Source organism: Poecile atricapillus, chromosome W (genome assembly GCF_030490865.1).
Source record: "Poecile atricapillus isolate bPoeAtr1 chromosome W, bPoeAtr1.hap1, whole genome shotgun sequence".
Taxonomy (NCBI): Eukaryota; Metazoa; Chordata; class Aves; order Passeriformes; family Paridae; genus Poecile; species Poecile atricapillus.
In genome coordinates this window covers 2,328,066-2,345,184 of record NC_081288.1, presented here as the reverse complement: position 1 = coordinate 2,345,184, position 17,119 = coordinate 2,328,066, and the positions used below count along the sequence as shown (strand labels likewise).

The following is a 17,119-nucleotide window of genomic DNA, read 5'->3' as shown; positions in this document are numbered from 1 at the left end:
ATTTCCTTAAAGGTCATTAGGGGTTGAAAACTCAGAGTGGCTTGGAATTTTTCTCATCCAGTTCCTTCAATTTGTTTCTCATGATGGATGGAAATCATTTTGAACTGGAATTACTCTTGGTCAAACTGTCCGTGGTCAGGAGGTCTCCTTGTTCCCAACATTAGAGAAGGGTAATTCTCTGAAAAGAGAAGAAAAATTGCTGCCTCTTTAAACCAGCTCATCCGAATAGCTCCCTAAAATAATCCTACTGATTTTCCATTAAAGGGGGGAAAAAAAAAACCCCGCTATTTCTGCATGACAGTGCTGGAGCCTGGAGTCTCTGCTCCCATCACCTCATGGATATGATGGAAATGTGGTGAACCAAGCTCTCCCCCAGCTTTTCCCCGTTCCAGGGTTCCTGGTTTATCCATCCCACTCTTGGCTATCCCAAAGATCTCTCTGCAGCCTCTGGGGCTGTGATTGGAACACGGGAATTTATCAGCCCCCACCGCTGGGGCTGATAACGCTGCTTTGGGATCACTATCAGAGTGATCAGCTGAATTAGGTGGGAGATAAGAGGTTCTCCAGCACTGTGTCCTCACAGATGAATCACCCATTCCTCTAAAGATTATCCTTTAAAAAAAATCGTCCTCTCTAAATATTCCATTTTGCCGCCTTGTTTTCCATTCTTCCCTCTTCAAACGTAAAAACACTTGAAGCCCTTTTTCCTTTGCAGAGCGACTGATTCACCGTGAAACTCATTTGTCTCAAATTTATTCAGCATTAAATTTCAGGCTGTAATTGTTTAAATCGATCCTAAATTAGGCTACAAGTGCCTCGACAGCTTCTCACAGCCTGTTCTTGTTGGGTTCTCAACGAGGTGATAAATCTTTCCACCCAGGTGGTCACTGGCCTTAAAAACCTGTTGCTCCATCTCCAAAAAAATGCAAATTGCTTCGATCTGGAGCAGCAGGGTGGGATTTTTTTTCCTTTCCTTCAAAGCCTTTTTCCTTTCCTTTCATTTTTTATCTCAGCGTGGTGTGGATGATGCACCTGATACTTTTCAGGCCAAACTCCAGCATCTGAAAATCCCAAAAAAAACCCTCCTTGAAGAGTCAGGGTGTGCAGCTGTTTTGCAGGATATTGCAGGAATTGCTGGAGCTAATTACCACAGCACCCACTCCATGCACAGAGTCATTCACTTCCCAGGAGACATCCCGGAGAGCTTCTGGAATGTTTTCTTCCCATCAAACAAGTGGTTATTAAGGAGAAGGATGGTCCCAGCCAGCAGCTTTCAATGGCTCACCAGTGCTGATGGTTCCATGCTTTGATGGAGGCTGGATGTTATTATTTATTATTGTAAACAAATTAATTGTCTTTCCAGGCTGGCTCCCAGCCTGCAGCATCCATTAAGGAGCAGGCATGGCTGATCCATTGGGGTTTTTCACATTCAAGGATAATTTTAAAGCAATTTTAATGGTTCTGAGGCTCATATTTAATTATTTTTGCAGCAGCAGCAGCATGGTGTTACAACCAAGATGTTTTCAGCTCTTGTTTATGTGTTTCACATCAAGAGGGTAAAACCCACCAGCAGAATTTGTGCCAAATCCCCTTTTCTAGCTTAAAATGAGAGGCAAAATTATCTCTCGGTGGGAGTCTGACTCTCCCTGTTGCTTCCAGTATTTCTTCAGATAGTTTTTCCTCTGGGGGGAACATTTAGTGCAGCTGCTGCCTTTTGTGGAAGCTTTCAGAAGGCTCTGGTGTAAGTCAGCTGCAGATGTGGGAGTTCTCCACCGAGGAGTTCCGAGCTGCACAAAAGCAATTGCTTTAGGCACAGCATCAGGGCTTCAATTTATTTTAAAAACTCAACTTTCACTTGCACGTTCAGCACATCCCAGGGCAGGAGACTTGCGTGTGGACATTTTCAAGCAGTGCCCCTGGCAGGTGGAATTATTTTCGTCCTCTTCAGATCTGCACAAAAGCAAAGTCACGCTTCGCAAACCATCCCACAGATGTGAGTCATGTCTGACCTGAAGGGAGAAGTGTTTGAGGCCTCTGGATCCTGTTAATCCCTGAAATCACGGGATGCCTCTTCCATGTCGTGCGTAGGAGTTGGTCAGGAGCTGGATAACCCTCGTTTGCTCAGTGATGAATCATTAAATCGTGGGATATTTTGGTTTGGAAAGGACCTTGAAAGGCCTTTCAGTCCAGCCCTGCTGCCACGAGCAGGGACATCTTCCATGATCCCAGATTGCTCCGAGCCACATCCAACCTGGCCTGGAGCATTTCCACTGAGAGTTGGGTGCAAAATGTTGATCCTGGTCCTCTCTGAAGCCACCAACGTGTTTTGTTCACCTCAGCCAGAGCTGCCATGTTCTCCCCTCTGAGGGTGGGGAGGCCCCGGCACAGAATTCCCAGAGAAGCTGTGGAAGTGTCCAAGGCCAGGCTGGACAGGGCTTGGAGCAGCCTGGGACAGTGGGAGGTGTTCCTGCCCATGGCAGGGGGTGGAATGGGATGGGCTTGAAAGTCTTTTCCAACCCAAACCATCCTGGGATTCCATGAAGGGACCTCGCCCTCACCCTGGCCTGTGCATCTTAAATTCAGTGCCAGTTCATCCAGTACTGACTAGACACATAAAACCACTAAAACTTCCTTGTAATTTACATTATTTCCATTTTTTTCCCTCTTGCTTTCAGTTTTTCCTCAGAAATTGGGAGTAAACCACACATATCTGCCCCCAACCTGCATCCCAGACCTTGACTGATTATTTTAATTGCCCGAAGAGTCCCGCCAGGCTCCCTCAGCAGCAGCACTGCTCTCATAAATCCTCATTTTGCCTCACAGGGCTGGTGTCAGACCCAGCCCCTGGTCCCTCCCTGGCCAGAGGAGAAGCCTTTTAGCCTGGCCACTCTCCTGCTCGTTTAAAGCTCCAGCTGCACATTCCCCATTTGCAAACTCATTAGGAATCCCTGGCAGCAGAGCAGGGCCCTGGGATGCTGAGGCAGAGCAGCTTCTCCTCAGCCCCAGGGTGCTGCTGAAAATCCAGTGTGAAGTCACAGATCCAAGTGCCACAGGACCCAGTTTTCTGGTTTTCCTCCAGCTCTTTTTTCTCTCTAGTTTTCTGCAGTTTTAAACCAGTGCCTTGCCTCCGCTGGGGTTGTTTTGGTGATGGATGAGCTGCAGTTCCAGGAGGAAACTGGAAAGTCTGATAAACTGCATTTAAGGGAAGCTGTATTGCTCCGTCACCAATATTCCTCTAGGAATTTCTTTCATGGAATCCCAGAATGGTTTGGGTTGGAAGAGACCTCAAAGATCATCTCATTCCAGCCCCTACCATGAGCAGGGACACCTTCCACCACCCCAGGTTACTCCAAGCCCTGGCCTTGGACACTTCCAGGCCTGGGACATCAAAAACTTCCACAAACTTCTGCAGGAAACCTGGTTCTTCCATAACTTTCTTTTCCCTAGGAAAGTTTCATATTTGCTGTTCCAAAACACACCACTGGTTTAATTTGGGACCTTGGTTGGGCTGGGCTCTCTGCACCCATCAGCTGAAGTTTGGGTACCCCTCTCACATCACAGATATTTTTCCCTTCCCTCTGCTTGTTCCACTCCATAAATCCCAAATCCAGCCTGGAACAGTCTCACATGAAGCACTTGATGGATGGCTCCAAGAGAAGAAACTTCCCTGTATTCTTGCCAGGCTCTTCCAAAGTCCCATTATTTTTCTTCCCTCGCATTTTGAAGCCTGGGCCCATTTCATGGAGGACGAATAACTCTCATTCCCAGGTTTTGAAATGTTTTGCTAATCACAAGTGCTGCATGAGAAGAGCCATCACATTGTGAATAATTGATGGCTACTTTATTGAGTTGTCAGCACTAATTCATCCTCCTTTTGAAGTGCTGCGATGTTCAAAGGAGTCATCCTTTCACAACGTGCTCATTTTTCAAGGAAAAGTTCATTTTTATAATTACTTTTTTTTTTTTTTTTCCCTTTCTCCCTCCCCCACTGTGGAATGCAATTGTAGCTGTGTGGTGAGAGGGAGGGATGAGGCACCCTCCAGCTTCTGCACCCTCTAAAATGCCTTTATTCCTCCTTTGGCTGCTCATTTCTCTGCCTCCCCCCTCTCGCAGAGGTTTAATTATACCTGTTTTAAAAGTGCATTTTGAAATATGACACCCAGCTCTGCCACAGAACAAAAGAGACATTAATCTGTTGTTGAAAGGGAAGGTAAAAAGCTCTTTTTTTTGTGTTTGTGGCAGGGGCTGCCCCTCCCTGACAAGCAGCGTTCAGTGGGAGTGGTTGGGATTTTGGAGGCAGGGACTTGTCAACAGGGGAATTATAAAAGGAACAACAATGCAGGGATGCTGCCATTCCATTGGAATATTCCTCCTGGCACCCTGGGTTCCCTCCCTGCCTCTGGAATCTTCCTCCTGATGTGGATAAACTTTGCAGTTGGAAGGTTCACAGTGCTCTAATTTACATCTGAAAGAACTGAGGGAGGGCAATAAATTAAAAGTTTCCCCTCCTGTTTCTAATCTGTAAATAGGGCCTTTCATCAACATAAAATAAAATAAAATAAAATAAAATAAAATAAAATAAAATAAAATAAAATAAAATAAAATAAAATAAAATAAAATAAAATAAAATAAAATAAAATAATAAAAATTACAGTTTCCCTCATGCAGACAAAGCTGTCAGAATAGTAATATATTTTTTTTTTTTTGCAAATGATCAGCTTGTTTTTTTTTTTTTCATCTCACCATGAAGCTTTTGGGGGCTACCAGGTCTGGTCATCCTGGGGCTGATCCAGGATTTCCTGGGGAATTCACCCCACTGGATGGGCTCTTTAACTAAAATACTTAAGGACTTTGTGCCTGATACTGATTTAGCAGAAAGCTGAGATGTTTTTGAGAGGACTCAGGTTTATCACAAGACATTTCCAACTTCTTCTCACCAAGCGTGGTCCTAGCAAGGGTGGTTTGGAAGGGCTCGGGATCTGGCAGCCAGGAATGCTTTACTTTTTGTTTGAATTCCTCTGAATTGTCTCTAAATCCTCTGCTCTGAGTTCCTGAATTCCTGTTGGTGATGGAATGGAGAGTGGGACATGGAGGTGAGGATGGGATTTGTGTGACCCGGGGTGAAAAATCCTCCCTTTCCACACCAGGTGCTCTGTGCAAGTGCCGGGATTCTGCTGGGGGACTGGAGCTTGTGAAAGCAGTTCAGCCAAAAAAAAAAAATCATTTCCAAAGGGTATTTAACTGGTTCTTCACTTGGAGAGAGTTCAGGAAACTCCTTTTGGGAAGCTGATGTAACCACATCCCTCGGCCACCTCCGTTCTGCTGAAATGGAAGATCTGTAAATACAGATTGACCTCGTGTTGCAGCAACCACTGAATATTTAAAATTCCTCTTTCCTCCCAAAAAAATTCCCTTTTTTGTTTGCCCAGTGATGGACCCAGATTTCCATTTCCTGTGCTGTACAGACCCCAGATGGGATGATTATCCCATTTCTCCATCACTTCTGCTGCTTGATGCATGTTCCCTGCCAAGCCTGGCCGTGTGTTATTCTGGATAAGACGGGAAATGGAAATGTTTTTTCTCCATAGATATAAAACAAAAGCCTGAGCAAGCAGTAACTGAGTAGTATCCTGGTAGTAACTGAGTAGTATCCTGGTAATAACTGAGCTTCTCCAGTTTGTTCCTTCTGTGTAAAACTGAGTGAAATTTGCTGCCGTTAATTGCAACGACATCGGAGATGAATTCCCGCCATTCCATCCGCGGGAGATTAATTTCTCCTCGGCTCTCTTAGCATTCCAAGGGCTCTCCCATGAGCGATCTTGAGTGCCACCTGCCTTCCCAATAAAGCCTGGAATTCATCCGCGAATATGACAACAAATATGACAACATTCCAGAGACAAACGATCTCCACTCGGAGTTAATTCCTGCTTCCCAGCAGGGCTCCGCGGTGACCCCGCTGGGTTTGGAAGCACTGCTATTTGGTTAATAGATGAATGTTCTGTGTGGATGGCTCCATCGGAGCCAAGCCTGGCTCCCTCTCCTTCCCACTGAATGCCTGCATGGATTTATCCACAGGACAATCACCGAAAGCGCCGTTAGCCCCGGGAAAACAACAGGCGATAAAACAAAGCGCTCCTTCCCCGCCATCCGTAACTGCCCAGGAGGCTTCTCCGAGATTTCCACCCTCTGGCTGCTGGGAAGGGGAGATGGCTCTGGCAGGAAAATGATGCTCAAGTTCCATGTGGGAAGGGAAGATCCATAGCCTCATCCAGCCCATTTTCCAAGTGGGATTGCTCGTTTAGGGAGTAAACAAGAGCAGCACCGCTGTTATCAGACATCTCCCGTAACGAGCTGATCCAGTGGCTTTTTCACTTCCCAATCTGATGTCTTTTATTCTTTTTCCCTCTTGAAATGTGGCGTTTTTTGAGGAAAAGACAACTTCTTTTCCACGCTGCTCTTTTGCTGGATTTTGGGAGTGGGGTTTTGCCGTCGCATGGGACTTTGTGATGACAGAAATCCTGAGATAGGAGCAGGTGTTTGCTAAAATGCTGAGTAGTTCCTTTAGTTATTTTTACTTCTTTCCAGCAGCTCAGAGGGTGGAAATACTCAGTGCTCAGTGTGGGAAACGGCAAAGTGCAGCTGAATAATTTTTGCTTCATTTTGGTTCGGTTTTTTGGATTAACAGGCAGGTCTTTGGGAAAATGGTGATAAAAATAGTTGGGATCTGAAGGAAGCAAAGGTGTCCTTGTGATTCAGGATTCAGGATTTATCTTTATTACATGGAAGGACAGGACACAGGGAATGGCTTCCCACTGCCAGAGGATAGGGATAGATGGGATACTGGGAAGGAATTCCTGGCTGGGAGGGTGGTGAGGCCCTGGAATGGAATTTCCAGAGAAGCTGTGGCTGCCTCTGGATCCCTGGAAGTGTCCAAGGTTCCAATGTCCCAGGTTGGACAGGCCTTGGAGCACCCTGGGATAGTGGAAGGTGTCCCTGCCCATGGAATGGGTGGCACTTGGATGGACTTGAATGTTCCTTCAAACCCAAACCATTCTGGGATTGTTTTGGGATTATCTGTGTTCCATCTAGGAGATTCCCAGAAAATCACAGAATCCCTGAGATTGGAAAAGCCCTCCAAGACCATCAAGTCCAACCTGTGCCTAATTCCCACCCTGTCCCCAACCCAGAGCACTGAGTGCCCGTTCAGGCCTTCCTTGGACTCCTCCAGGGATGGAGACTCCACCAGAAATCCAAGTGATCCCATTTCTGCACTGGTTTAAACTGCTGTGGCCGAGCTTTCCTAGTGGAGAAGGTCAGTCTGAAAGGGAAAGCGTCCTGCAGGCCTCTGGAATTTTCCAAATCCATCCCTACTCCCAGAAATTGGGATACATGACTACGGCTCTCATCCTCACACTGCGGCTCCTGATGGGAATCATCTTCCTTTGGGAATGGCCCCATCCTTGGACCTGTCACCAGCTGGGGCCTGAGGGAAGAAGAGACAACAGAAGGAGGAAACAGTGGGTTAAAAATGTTCCAGTTTCACTCCCAGCCCACAGATCTCTGGTGGTAATTCCTGCTTCTCCTGGCAGGAATCAAAGGCTGGTGTTGCCTGTTCTCCCATCTCCCCAGCTCCGAGTTTGTCCTTCCCGCGTCCCTGGGGGTTGGCTGTGGTCACTGTGGTTTGATGAATTCCATGTTAACACGAGCTGTCGGATCCTGGGAGCAGCCTCCACGCATGAGGAATTTCCAAACAATCCTTTGGAGACATCCAGGGACAGAGCTGTGATCTCTCTGGGCTTTGATGTGCAGAGCACAAGGCTGAATTTATTGAATAAATCACCAGTGATGCTGGCACGTGCAGCTTCCCTGAGTTTTCTCCCGTCCCTGCTTTTTGGGGGCAGCACTTCAGGCTGGATTTCCCCTCTTGGGATGTGCAAAGACCCCCAGAATCACCCTTAAATTAGTCAACTTGACCCCCTGCTCAAGCCACAACGCAAAAAAAGCAAAATTTGCAATTTTTTTTTTTCTTTTTGAGATGAAAACTAAAGTAAACCAAGAAAATACATGAAATTAGCAGATTTTTTGCTTCATTTTGCAGGACACGAGGCAATTCTCTTTGTAGCTTCCAGCTTGGGAAACTCTGTATAATTCCAGGGGTTCCACAAAATCAAAATTAGGCAGGATTAAGGATATTTGGGTTCTGTTTTTGTGTGGAAACCTTGAGTCCATCACCTCCCATTTGCAGATGGTTTTGCTTTTTGAGTCATTCCTGGGAGGAGGAGCAGGGAGGAGCCCTCAGCTCTGCTCAGGTTCTGTCTGGAGATGCTTGGGAGGCACCTCCTTGCTGAGCTGCATTGGGATTTCTCCATCCCAGCACCGGATTTGTTTGGAATCCTTTGGAATCAAAAGAAATGGAGATTGGGAATTCCAATGTCTTGCTTGTCTCAGAGTTCAGTTGCTCCACCACTGGCTGTGCAATAAAATATTGAAGTTCAAGTCCTGCTGAACAAATGATCTGAGGGAAAATTTTTTCTCCTTCCCATCCTTTTCCTAACCAATTCCTCTCCTTTCCAATGGTTTTATGTGTAAATTGCATTCCAGCACTGGAACATTCTAATGGAAATGTGGAAAATTTTTCCCACTCTGTTGAGAAACACCTGAAGAACCAAACTGTCACTCTCTGGCCACCTCTGGCTTCTTGTGTGGAAACTGAGGTGGAAATTCCCCTTGGAGATATTTTTCTCCTTTAAATTTAAGACCAGCCTTAACCCTGCATAAAATCAACGCACAGAAAATAAAATGGTGAATTTAATTGCCAATCATGGTATCCTTTGGGATGAATCCACAGCAAGGCCTCTGCTCTCTCCCCGTGTTTGCCAGGGATTGCTTTGGTGAACAAAGAATTCTTCATCACATTAATTACAGTTGGGTTAACGAAGAGTGAGACAGAAAGGTGAATTTTGGTGCTGAAAGGTGAATTTTGGTGCATAAAGGTGAGGTTGGAGTGTCTTTTGGGATCCCTCTTCTACCAAAACCCACTGGTGACATTGGCCTGGTCAGTCTGAATTTTCTCACCCTTGCAAATGAGACTCTTAGACACCTTATGCCAAAATCTGACAAATTCGCTTCTAATTTCAGTGAAATGACATCTTTGTGAGCCCAGGAGCTCATCCTGGCTTAGCTCAGGGTGCCTCTTAAGCCTTTACCCCTCATTCCTGGATTTCACCCTTTGTTTTCCAGTGATCTCTTGCATTTTCATAAATTTTGTTGAATTTAGATCATAATTACAGACTTCACACTGGACAGCACCAATTCAGATTTTCTTTTGGGATCTCAGCCCTGCTAAACCTTTCTCAATCCGTTTTTTCCCAATTTCTTTTGGTTTTTCATCCTCCAGCTGCCTTTGCCTTGGTCACTTTGTCTTTCCAGGAGCATCACTGAACATTCATATTCACCATCTCTCCAGCAGACATTTTTAATAGATAAATATATTTTAAATACTAGGGCCTTGAGACTGGAAAAAAAAAAAGAAATATTGATCTCAGAGCACATAAAAATAACACTGAGGGGTTTTATTCTCCAAACTGGGCCAGCTGTATGAAAACATTTATTAAAAACGAGCTCCCAAACGGACGGCTCTGCTCCCGAGCATCATTAATTCCGTGCTCCACGTTCCATTTGTGCCGTGTTGCAGCTGCTAATGATGTTCTAGAGCAGGGATGACAAAGGAGAGGGAAAGCTGCCACTCACCACTGGTGAAATAAATTTGTCACCTTGCCACCAGCTCACCTGTAATTGGGGGCGTTGTGTAAAAAAACCTGAGTAAAAGCCACTTCTAGGAATATTCAGGCACGGGGGTGAAAATGTCAGGGATGGTTTTTTTTCAGCTCCTGCAGCACAAACCAGGCTGGGATTCACTGGCTGCGAGTCCCTTTTCCCTGCACAAATGTATATTGATTAATAAAGGGAGAGCCTGGCCTGTGCTGGCACTTTTAAGTGATAAACAGTTCTGCAGCAGTGCAGAGGGTGTATTAAAGGCTAAGAGCTAATGACTTTTCTGGTGGATGTAACACATTAAAAGCAGCGGGAAGCTGCAGCTATTTTATCACCCCACTAATGTCCCTGACAACATTCACTTGGTGGGAGTGAATGGATGGGAATCCATTTGGAGGAGTAAATTAAAATACCTTAAAAAATGCCTTTAATAATAGCTCCAGAACTCAGCAGGATCAGAGAAGGGAGAGATACAAAAGACCAATTAAATTATCCCGTCCATCTCCCTGCCAAGGCACTGATATTCCTGATTATGCTGTGGCTGCTGGATCATTCCAGGAGGATTTCGGTGTCTCAAGTGAGGGAATAATGTCAGGGCTGGAAGTTGGGGCTGTCACAAACTTCCCCCCGTCTCCAACCAAATTTTCCACTCCCTACGTCTCTGCACTGCACGTGAAATGGGAATAAATTAAAGAAAATCCTTGTCCAAGTGATAATTTTCCCATTCTGTGATTTTTAAGTTTGTGGCAGGTCTGGGTTAGGAGCCATCTCGGGATCAGTGATTTATTGGTTTGAAGATTATGGAAAGGCATCTCCTCACGTGGATACTTCCAGTCCAGCTGGGATTTTTGGAGGTTTTGAGACCACCTTGGCAGGGAGTTCTTGGATTGTCCAGCGTTGGAACAGCTGCCCAGGGAAGTGATGGAGTCCCCATCCCTGGAAGTGTTCAAAACCCACGTGGAGGTGGCACTCGGGGACGTGGTTTGGTGGTGGCCATGGCTGATGGTTCACTCAGATCTGAGAGGTCTTTTCCAACCTTAACCCAAATCCTGCTGGGATCCAACCCTTTTAGGGATGCTGGGAAGCTCCTGGGTGCTGGCTAAGAGCTGTTGTGCTGAGAATTCCCGTTTTGTGGGGAATTCAGGAGATTTGAACAGTTCTGGAGTGTTTTGGGTGGACAGATTCACTTTGCTGGTGCTGGAGAATAAAATGCCACCACCTTTGGATATTCCAGGGTCAGAGCTCCTGGGATGGGGCTTTTGTTGGATTGGGGTTTTTAAGCATAATTTGTGTGTCTTTTGCTGTGGAATTTGAGCTCAAAGTCAGAATAAATTCACCAGATCTGCAGCATAATCAGCCAGCAAAGTTCACCCAGTGATTTCTCCACCCAGTAATTTCCTCATCAAGTCCGTAATTCCGTTGGGAATGTGTCAACTCTCCCAGGAAAGCACCTGGGCTTGATCCTGAGCCTGTCAGAGATGGAGAATCCAGCAGACCCAGCTGTTCCTGTGGTTAATTAAGAAACACTGAGCTCATTTCTGCCCTCTTGTGATCCAGCTTCAGCTCCCTGGATCTGCTGGATCTCCTCGTGGCTGGCTGGGAAGTCTGGAATGAAATAAAAACAAGGAGTTTGGAAAGGATTCCAACGTCACAGGCATTCAGGAAACCCAAAGGAAAGGGGATTTTACCTTTTTCTGTGCAAATATCAAAGTGTCATGAGAGGTCATCAGGGCCATGTAGAACAGGCAGCTGAGTGGAGCATTTCTCCTTGGAAAAACTTTCCACGTGGAGTTCTCCAGCCACATTTTTCTGTCTTGGCAGTGGCAAAATTTGTTTCTGCTGGGACAAATGAGCTGAAGGTGATGGGAGTGAACGTCACACTTGACACTGAGGGCAGTGGGGAAGAGCTGAGCGGCAGCCCAGGGGTTAAATCCATGTCCTGTATGGAAATCCATGCGGGGAGAGGCTGGATGGGTCTGGGATTCTGTAGGAAGGGACTCGGTTTAATTGGAAATTGGGGAAATGGAGCCAGGCTGGGAGAGCTGGGAATGTTCACCTGGAGAGGAGAAGGCTCCAGGGAGCGCTTCCAGCGCATTCCAGGAATTCAAGGAGCTCCAGGAGAGCTGGAGAGGGACTGGGGACAAGGCCTGGAGGGACAGGACACAGGGAATGGCTTCCACTGCCAGAGGGCAGGGATGGATGGGATCTGGGGAAGGAATTCCTGGCTGGGCTGGAATTCCCAGAGCAGCTGAGGCTGCCCCTGGATCCCTGGAATGTCCAAGGCCAGGATATTCCTGGAATGGTGGAAGGTGTCTCTGCCCATGGCAGGGGGGCTGGAACTGGATGGTCCTGAAGGTCCCTTCCCACCCAAACCATTCCGTGATTCCATGAAATCTTTCTAAGGAAGCTTTTCCTTGCAGTGAAACCAAATCTGGAGCACAAAAGTTTATCTCAAATTTAACAAAGAACCTGATGAAAATCCCCATTCACCCCACCCCATCCTTGTGCCTCCTCTTCCTCAGCTTTGGGATTTGGCCTCTCAGATTCCAGAAAAGCCACGAGCGTTTGAGCTCCATGGGTTGAATTGGAAATTTCAGAGCTGCTGATTTATTTTTGAATCCTTGCAGAGTTTGCAAACTCTGGTGGCTGCCTCCCCTCCCTGTGTTTTAACTGGTTCCAATTGGTTCTGCACCTCCTGGGATTGTGCAGGGCTGGCCCAGGAAACGTTAACTTTGTGTTCCAGCCAGGGGACATCTCTGTGACATCCCAAATATTGTGAAATCCCGAATATTGTTCAGGGGAGGGAAGCTCTTCAGCATGGTCACAGTAACACAGCAATGAGCAGATTTTATGGTTCATGCTCTCCTTTTTAAAAAAAAAAAAAACAAACAAAAAACAAACAAATGTACATTTTGCTCTTCATCAATATTCCAGTTCACTGGAGCAAAGCTTTCCTGGATCACACAGTGCCAGGTAAATAAGATTTATCCAAGACCTTGTTTGTGCACTCATTTGGCTCCTGCAACATCACATTTAAAGCAGAGAATTCCTGCAGATCCTGGGCTCACATCCATGGGGTGAATTCACTCAGGACCTCTCAGGAAAAATCCCATAAAAATTAAAATATCACCTGCATTGAAACAGGCAGAATTATGGATTAAAAATAAATAAATAAAAATAAATACTATAAAAATAAATAAATATTTTATAATTTTTATAAATATATATTTATATAAATATATTTATATAATTGATATTTTATATATTTATATATAAATATATAAAACTAAAAATATATAAATAGAAGTATAAATATATATTTATATATTTATAAATATATAATTATATAGATATATTTTTATATAAATATAAAAATATAAATATATATGTTATATATATTTTATATAAAATACATAAATATATATGTAATATATATTTTATATAAAATATATAAATTTATTTATAAAAATAAATAAATAGATAATAAATAGATAAAATTTAATAAAATAAATAAAAGTTTGGAGTTTGGAGCATTTGGGAAGCAAAGTGCCAGAAAGAAAAGTGGGAAGATGGTGTTATCACTCCACGTGGGATAACCACTGATCAGTAGAAGAGGGAATTTAGACTTTCCTCTTTCCTCTGTTAGCACCAAAATAAAATGAATTTGGTTGGTTCAGGGCTGGTTTTACTCCTTAATTTTACTGTTTTTATTTTTTTTTTATTCTTTTTTAGTGTTGGTGCTGGAATAGGGCTCCAGGCTGGCTCCCCAGGGATGGATCCAACTCTTCCCATTCCCACTCCCGTGGCCTCAGGGCTGGTGTTGGCTATTTTAGAGCCACCAAAGAGCATTAAGCAGCCCATTTATCCCAAAATTCCAAGAAAACTGGCTCCCTAGCTCCTGCTTTCCAGGTTTCAGTGATTCCCATCTCTAACTCTGCTCATTTAATGAGTTCTCCCAGTGGCCTCATGAGGTATTTGGGAGAAATTTGGGCAAAAGCTCCCAATTTCTACCCCTCTTTGCCATTGCTCTCCAAGGCACTGACAGCACTTGGTATTTATCAGATTCCTAGAGCCTGGCCAGGGATTTAAGCTTAAGGAATTTAAGTTTTGTCCCTTGGGAATGGTCCCAAACCCAGACCTGTGGCTCAGCACTGAGGCTGAAGAGCTTTGAAAACTTCCCCTCTCTCCTGTCCTGCTTTAATTACAGCTGGGTTCGGTGCTTAAAAGTCGTGAGGTGTCAGCTGAACTCCAGCTTAAAAATTAGATCAGGCTTTGTCAATTCTCCTCCTTTGAGGCAACCACGTCCTGCCCTCATCTGGTGCCTTCCTCTGCCAAGGAATCTCGAGGAGGTATTTTGTGATGGGCAATAATCAACTGAAAATGGACAGGTTTTCCTGTGCCAAGGTCTCTTCCTCCATCTGCTGTGTTCTGGGGAAGACATTTCTGGGCAGGATATTCCCATCTTTTGTCTGCTTTCCCCATGGAAGTGGAGTGAGGGAATGGAGATTCTCCCTCCCAAGGCATGGGAAAAGCTGTGATTTCTGAAAAAAAAAATAAAAATAAAAAATTAAAAAATCGAGGGGGAAGATTGTTCTTCTGATCCAAGTGCTCCTCAGCAGGGAGGTAGAAAATAAAACAATGCACTTCCCATCCCTGGAAAAGTCCTCGGTTGGATGGGGCTGGGAATAACCTGGGACAGGAGCTGTCCCTGCCCATGGCACGGGTGGCACTTTAAGGTCTCTTCCAGCCCAGATTGTTCTCTGATTCCATGAAAAGCTGAAAGTTTTGGAGGTTTGAGCTGTTGGTTTGAATTCCTGCGTGTCGAGGGCTCGTTGAAAATCACCTTTATTGCCCTGAAACTGCGATTTTTAAGGAACCCTTCAAAACACTCCCCCAGCTGCATCGTTTCACCTGCAGTGCTCTTCCTCCAGTCATTTTAAACCCCCTTGGCTGGGGATGCACAGGGCAATAATCCCAAAGGAATGTCTGGAATATTGAAATCCCAAAGGAATCGCTGGAATGGTATCTCCATGTTCTCTGTCTCCATTCTGCCTGCCCTGGAGCTGCTTTACATCACCTGAAGCTCCAGCCCAGCTGGGAATTAGGAGCAAATCAAGGGATAATGGCAAATGTTTGCAAAACCCATTAAAGACAAACCCCACCGTGTTAATAACCAGCGGTGCTCTCTGTTTTATCCCCCACAGCAGCTGAGGGACAGGAGAGCGTCAGGAGGAATTTCTTTTTATTTTTAGCAGCCTTCAGCCTCTTTGAAAACCTTCCTGGAGGAGTAATGAACCATCCCCTCGGCGTGGTGTTGGGATTCAGGTGTGAGGAGCTGGATATTGTTCCCTGGATGAGTTTCCTTGTTAGTGTGAGGGGTTTTTTTATTAAAAAAAGGCTCCCTTGAAGTGCCTCTCTATAAAATTAAGCTTTGATCACATCCATTTGCTGTTAACGAATCCAGATGGGGCAGAGGCAGTGGGGTTGTGGCTCTGGGATAATGTGAGAGCTGCCTTTCATTTTGGGGACTTTGAGAAGCTCCAGGCCTGGCCCCAGCTGTCCCAAATGCCTCCTCAGACAGGATGTCCCCAGGGACACCTGCAGAGGTGGCAGCAGGGCTTTGGGAAAGGTTAAGATGTCGCAGGGAAAGGGCCATTACGTATCTGGCAGTGCCTTCTTTCATATGGAAATTCCTTTTTTTCCTCCCTTTTATTATTTTTTTTTTTTTTTTTTAATCATTCAAGTAGCTCTGTGTTCCCTTTAGATCAATAGGGTTTATTCTAAATTCCAGATACTGGCAGGAGCTTGGCTGGAATTTTAATGTTGTTGAGGAAAATAAGTGGGGAAAACTCCATAAAAACCACAATGCTTTCTGGTTTAACATCCACTCGTGGGTTTTTAGGTTGTTTTTTCCAAATGCTGAGTTACAAAAAGAAATGGAAATGAGCTGGGTCAGGGCCAGGTTTGATTCCTCCTGGTGTGGTTTGGTGTCCAAGCCAGGAGGGTTCACATGAGGATTCCTGGCGGGACAGATCCTGCTCCTGGGAAGCTGTGGGAGACCAGCTGATGCCACAGGTCTGCTGGAAACCTCCCCCCACCACTGAAATCCTGGTGGAAAAGGAAAAAAGCTGATTATCCACACAAAAAGGAAAGGAATTGCTTTTGTCTTCCGTGTTGCTGCATGAGCTAGGGAGGATTTCTTATCAATAAAATCTTCAAAGGTTTTCTTTTCTTTTTTTTTACTCCTAAGGGATCAATGGTGACTTTAATCCCTCAGCACATTTCTCAGCCCATCCTGGTCTTGACTTAAATCTCAAAGCACATCAGGCTCTGCTCAGGTGAGACCCCACCTGCAGAGCTGCCCCAGCCCTGGGGACAACAGCAGCAGGAGCTGGAGCTGCTGGAGCAAATCCAGAGGAATCCATGGAGCTGCTCCAGGGCTGGAGCCCCTCTGGAGCCAGGCTGGGAGAGCTGGGAATGTTCCCCTGGAGAGGAGAAGGCTCCAGGGAGAGCTTCCAGCACATTCCAGGGCCTGGAGGGGCTCCAGGAGAGCTGGAGAGGGACTGGGGACAAGGCCTGGAGGGACAGGACACAGGGAATGGCTTCCACTGCCAGAGGGCAGGGATGGATGGGATCTGGGGAAGGAATTCCTGGCTGGGATGGAATTCCCAGAGCAGCCCCTGGATCCCTGGAATGTCCAAGTCCAAGGATGGGGCTTGGAGCAGCCTGGGACAGTGGGAGGTGTCCCTGCCATGGATGGGGGTGGAATGGGATGAGCTTTTTTCTCCAAGTGCAGTTGGGAGCCAAGAACGTACCAGGAACAGCACAGGCGGTGCCTGAGCCTTCGGGGAACCCTTATCCCAAGGATTTGGGAGAATTCCCAATGAGGACGAGGTTGGAAGGTGCTTTTTTACCAAGTCAGGGACAGGGAGTGGAGCAGGATCAATTCCTGTCCCTCAGGGGAGGAACAGAATCAGGGATCAGGGCAATGTTGCCGTGCTTTAATCAGAAAATCAGGGGAGAAGTGGAAATTTGGCTCATGGGGAGGTGACAGAGGTGGCGATTTGAGGGTTGATGAGATTTTGCTCTGAGTCACCAACTTCTCCTCACATCCTGATGGACACAGAGGGAGGAGGACTCTTTCTAAATCCCTGGGATCCTCCCATATAATTTAAGTCCAGAATTTCTCATATCAGCCAGGGGTCCCAAATACTTCAGTATCTTCCTTTGCCTTTGCTGCAGGTCAGGAGAAACCCTTCACTCTACTCAGACTGTTAATAATTCAATTTATATCAACCTGGGACTTCTAGGACCTCCCCTCTGTCTTGTTTGCAGCGACAAAATC

General features: G+C 45.7%; 1 protein-coding gene across 1 annotated transcript in view; it reads left to right on the top strand.

Annotated features, from left to right (window-relative positions):
* Nucleotides 1–17,119, top strand: part of LOC131591481 (exocyst complex component 4-like) — a 293,155-nt gene that overhangs the window by 221,317 nt on the left and 54,719 nt on the right. The gene's annotated exons all lie outside the window — the stretch shown is intronic.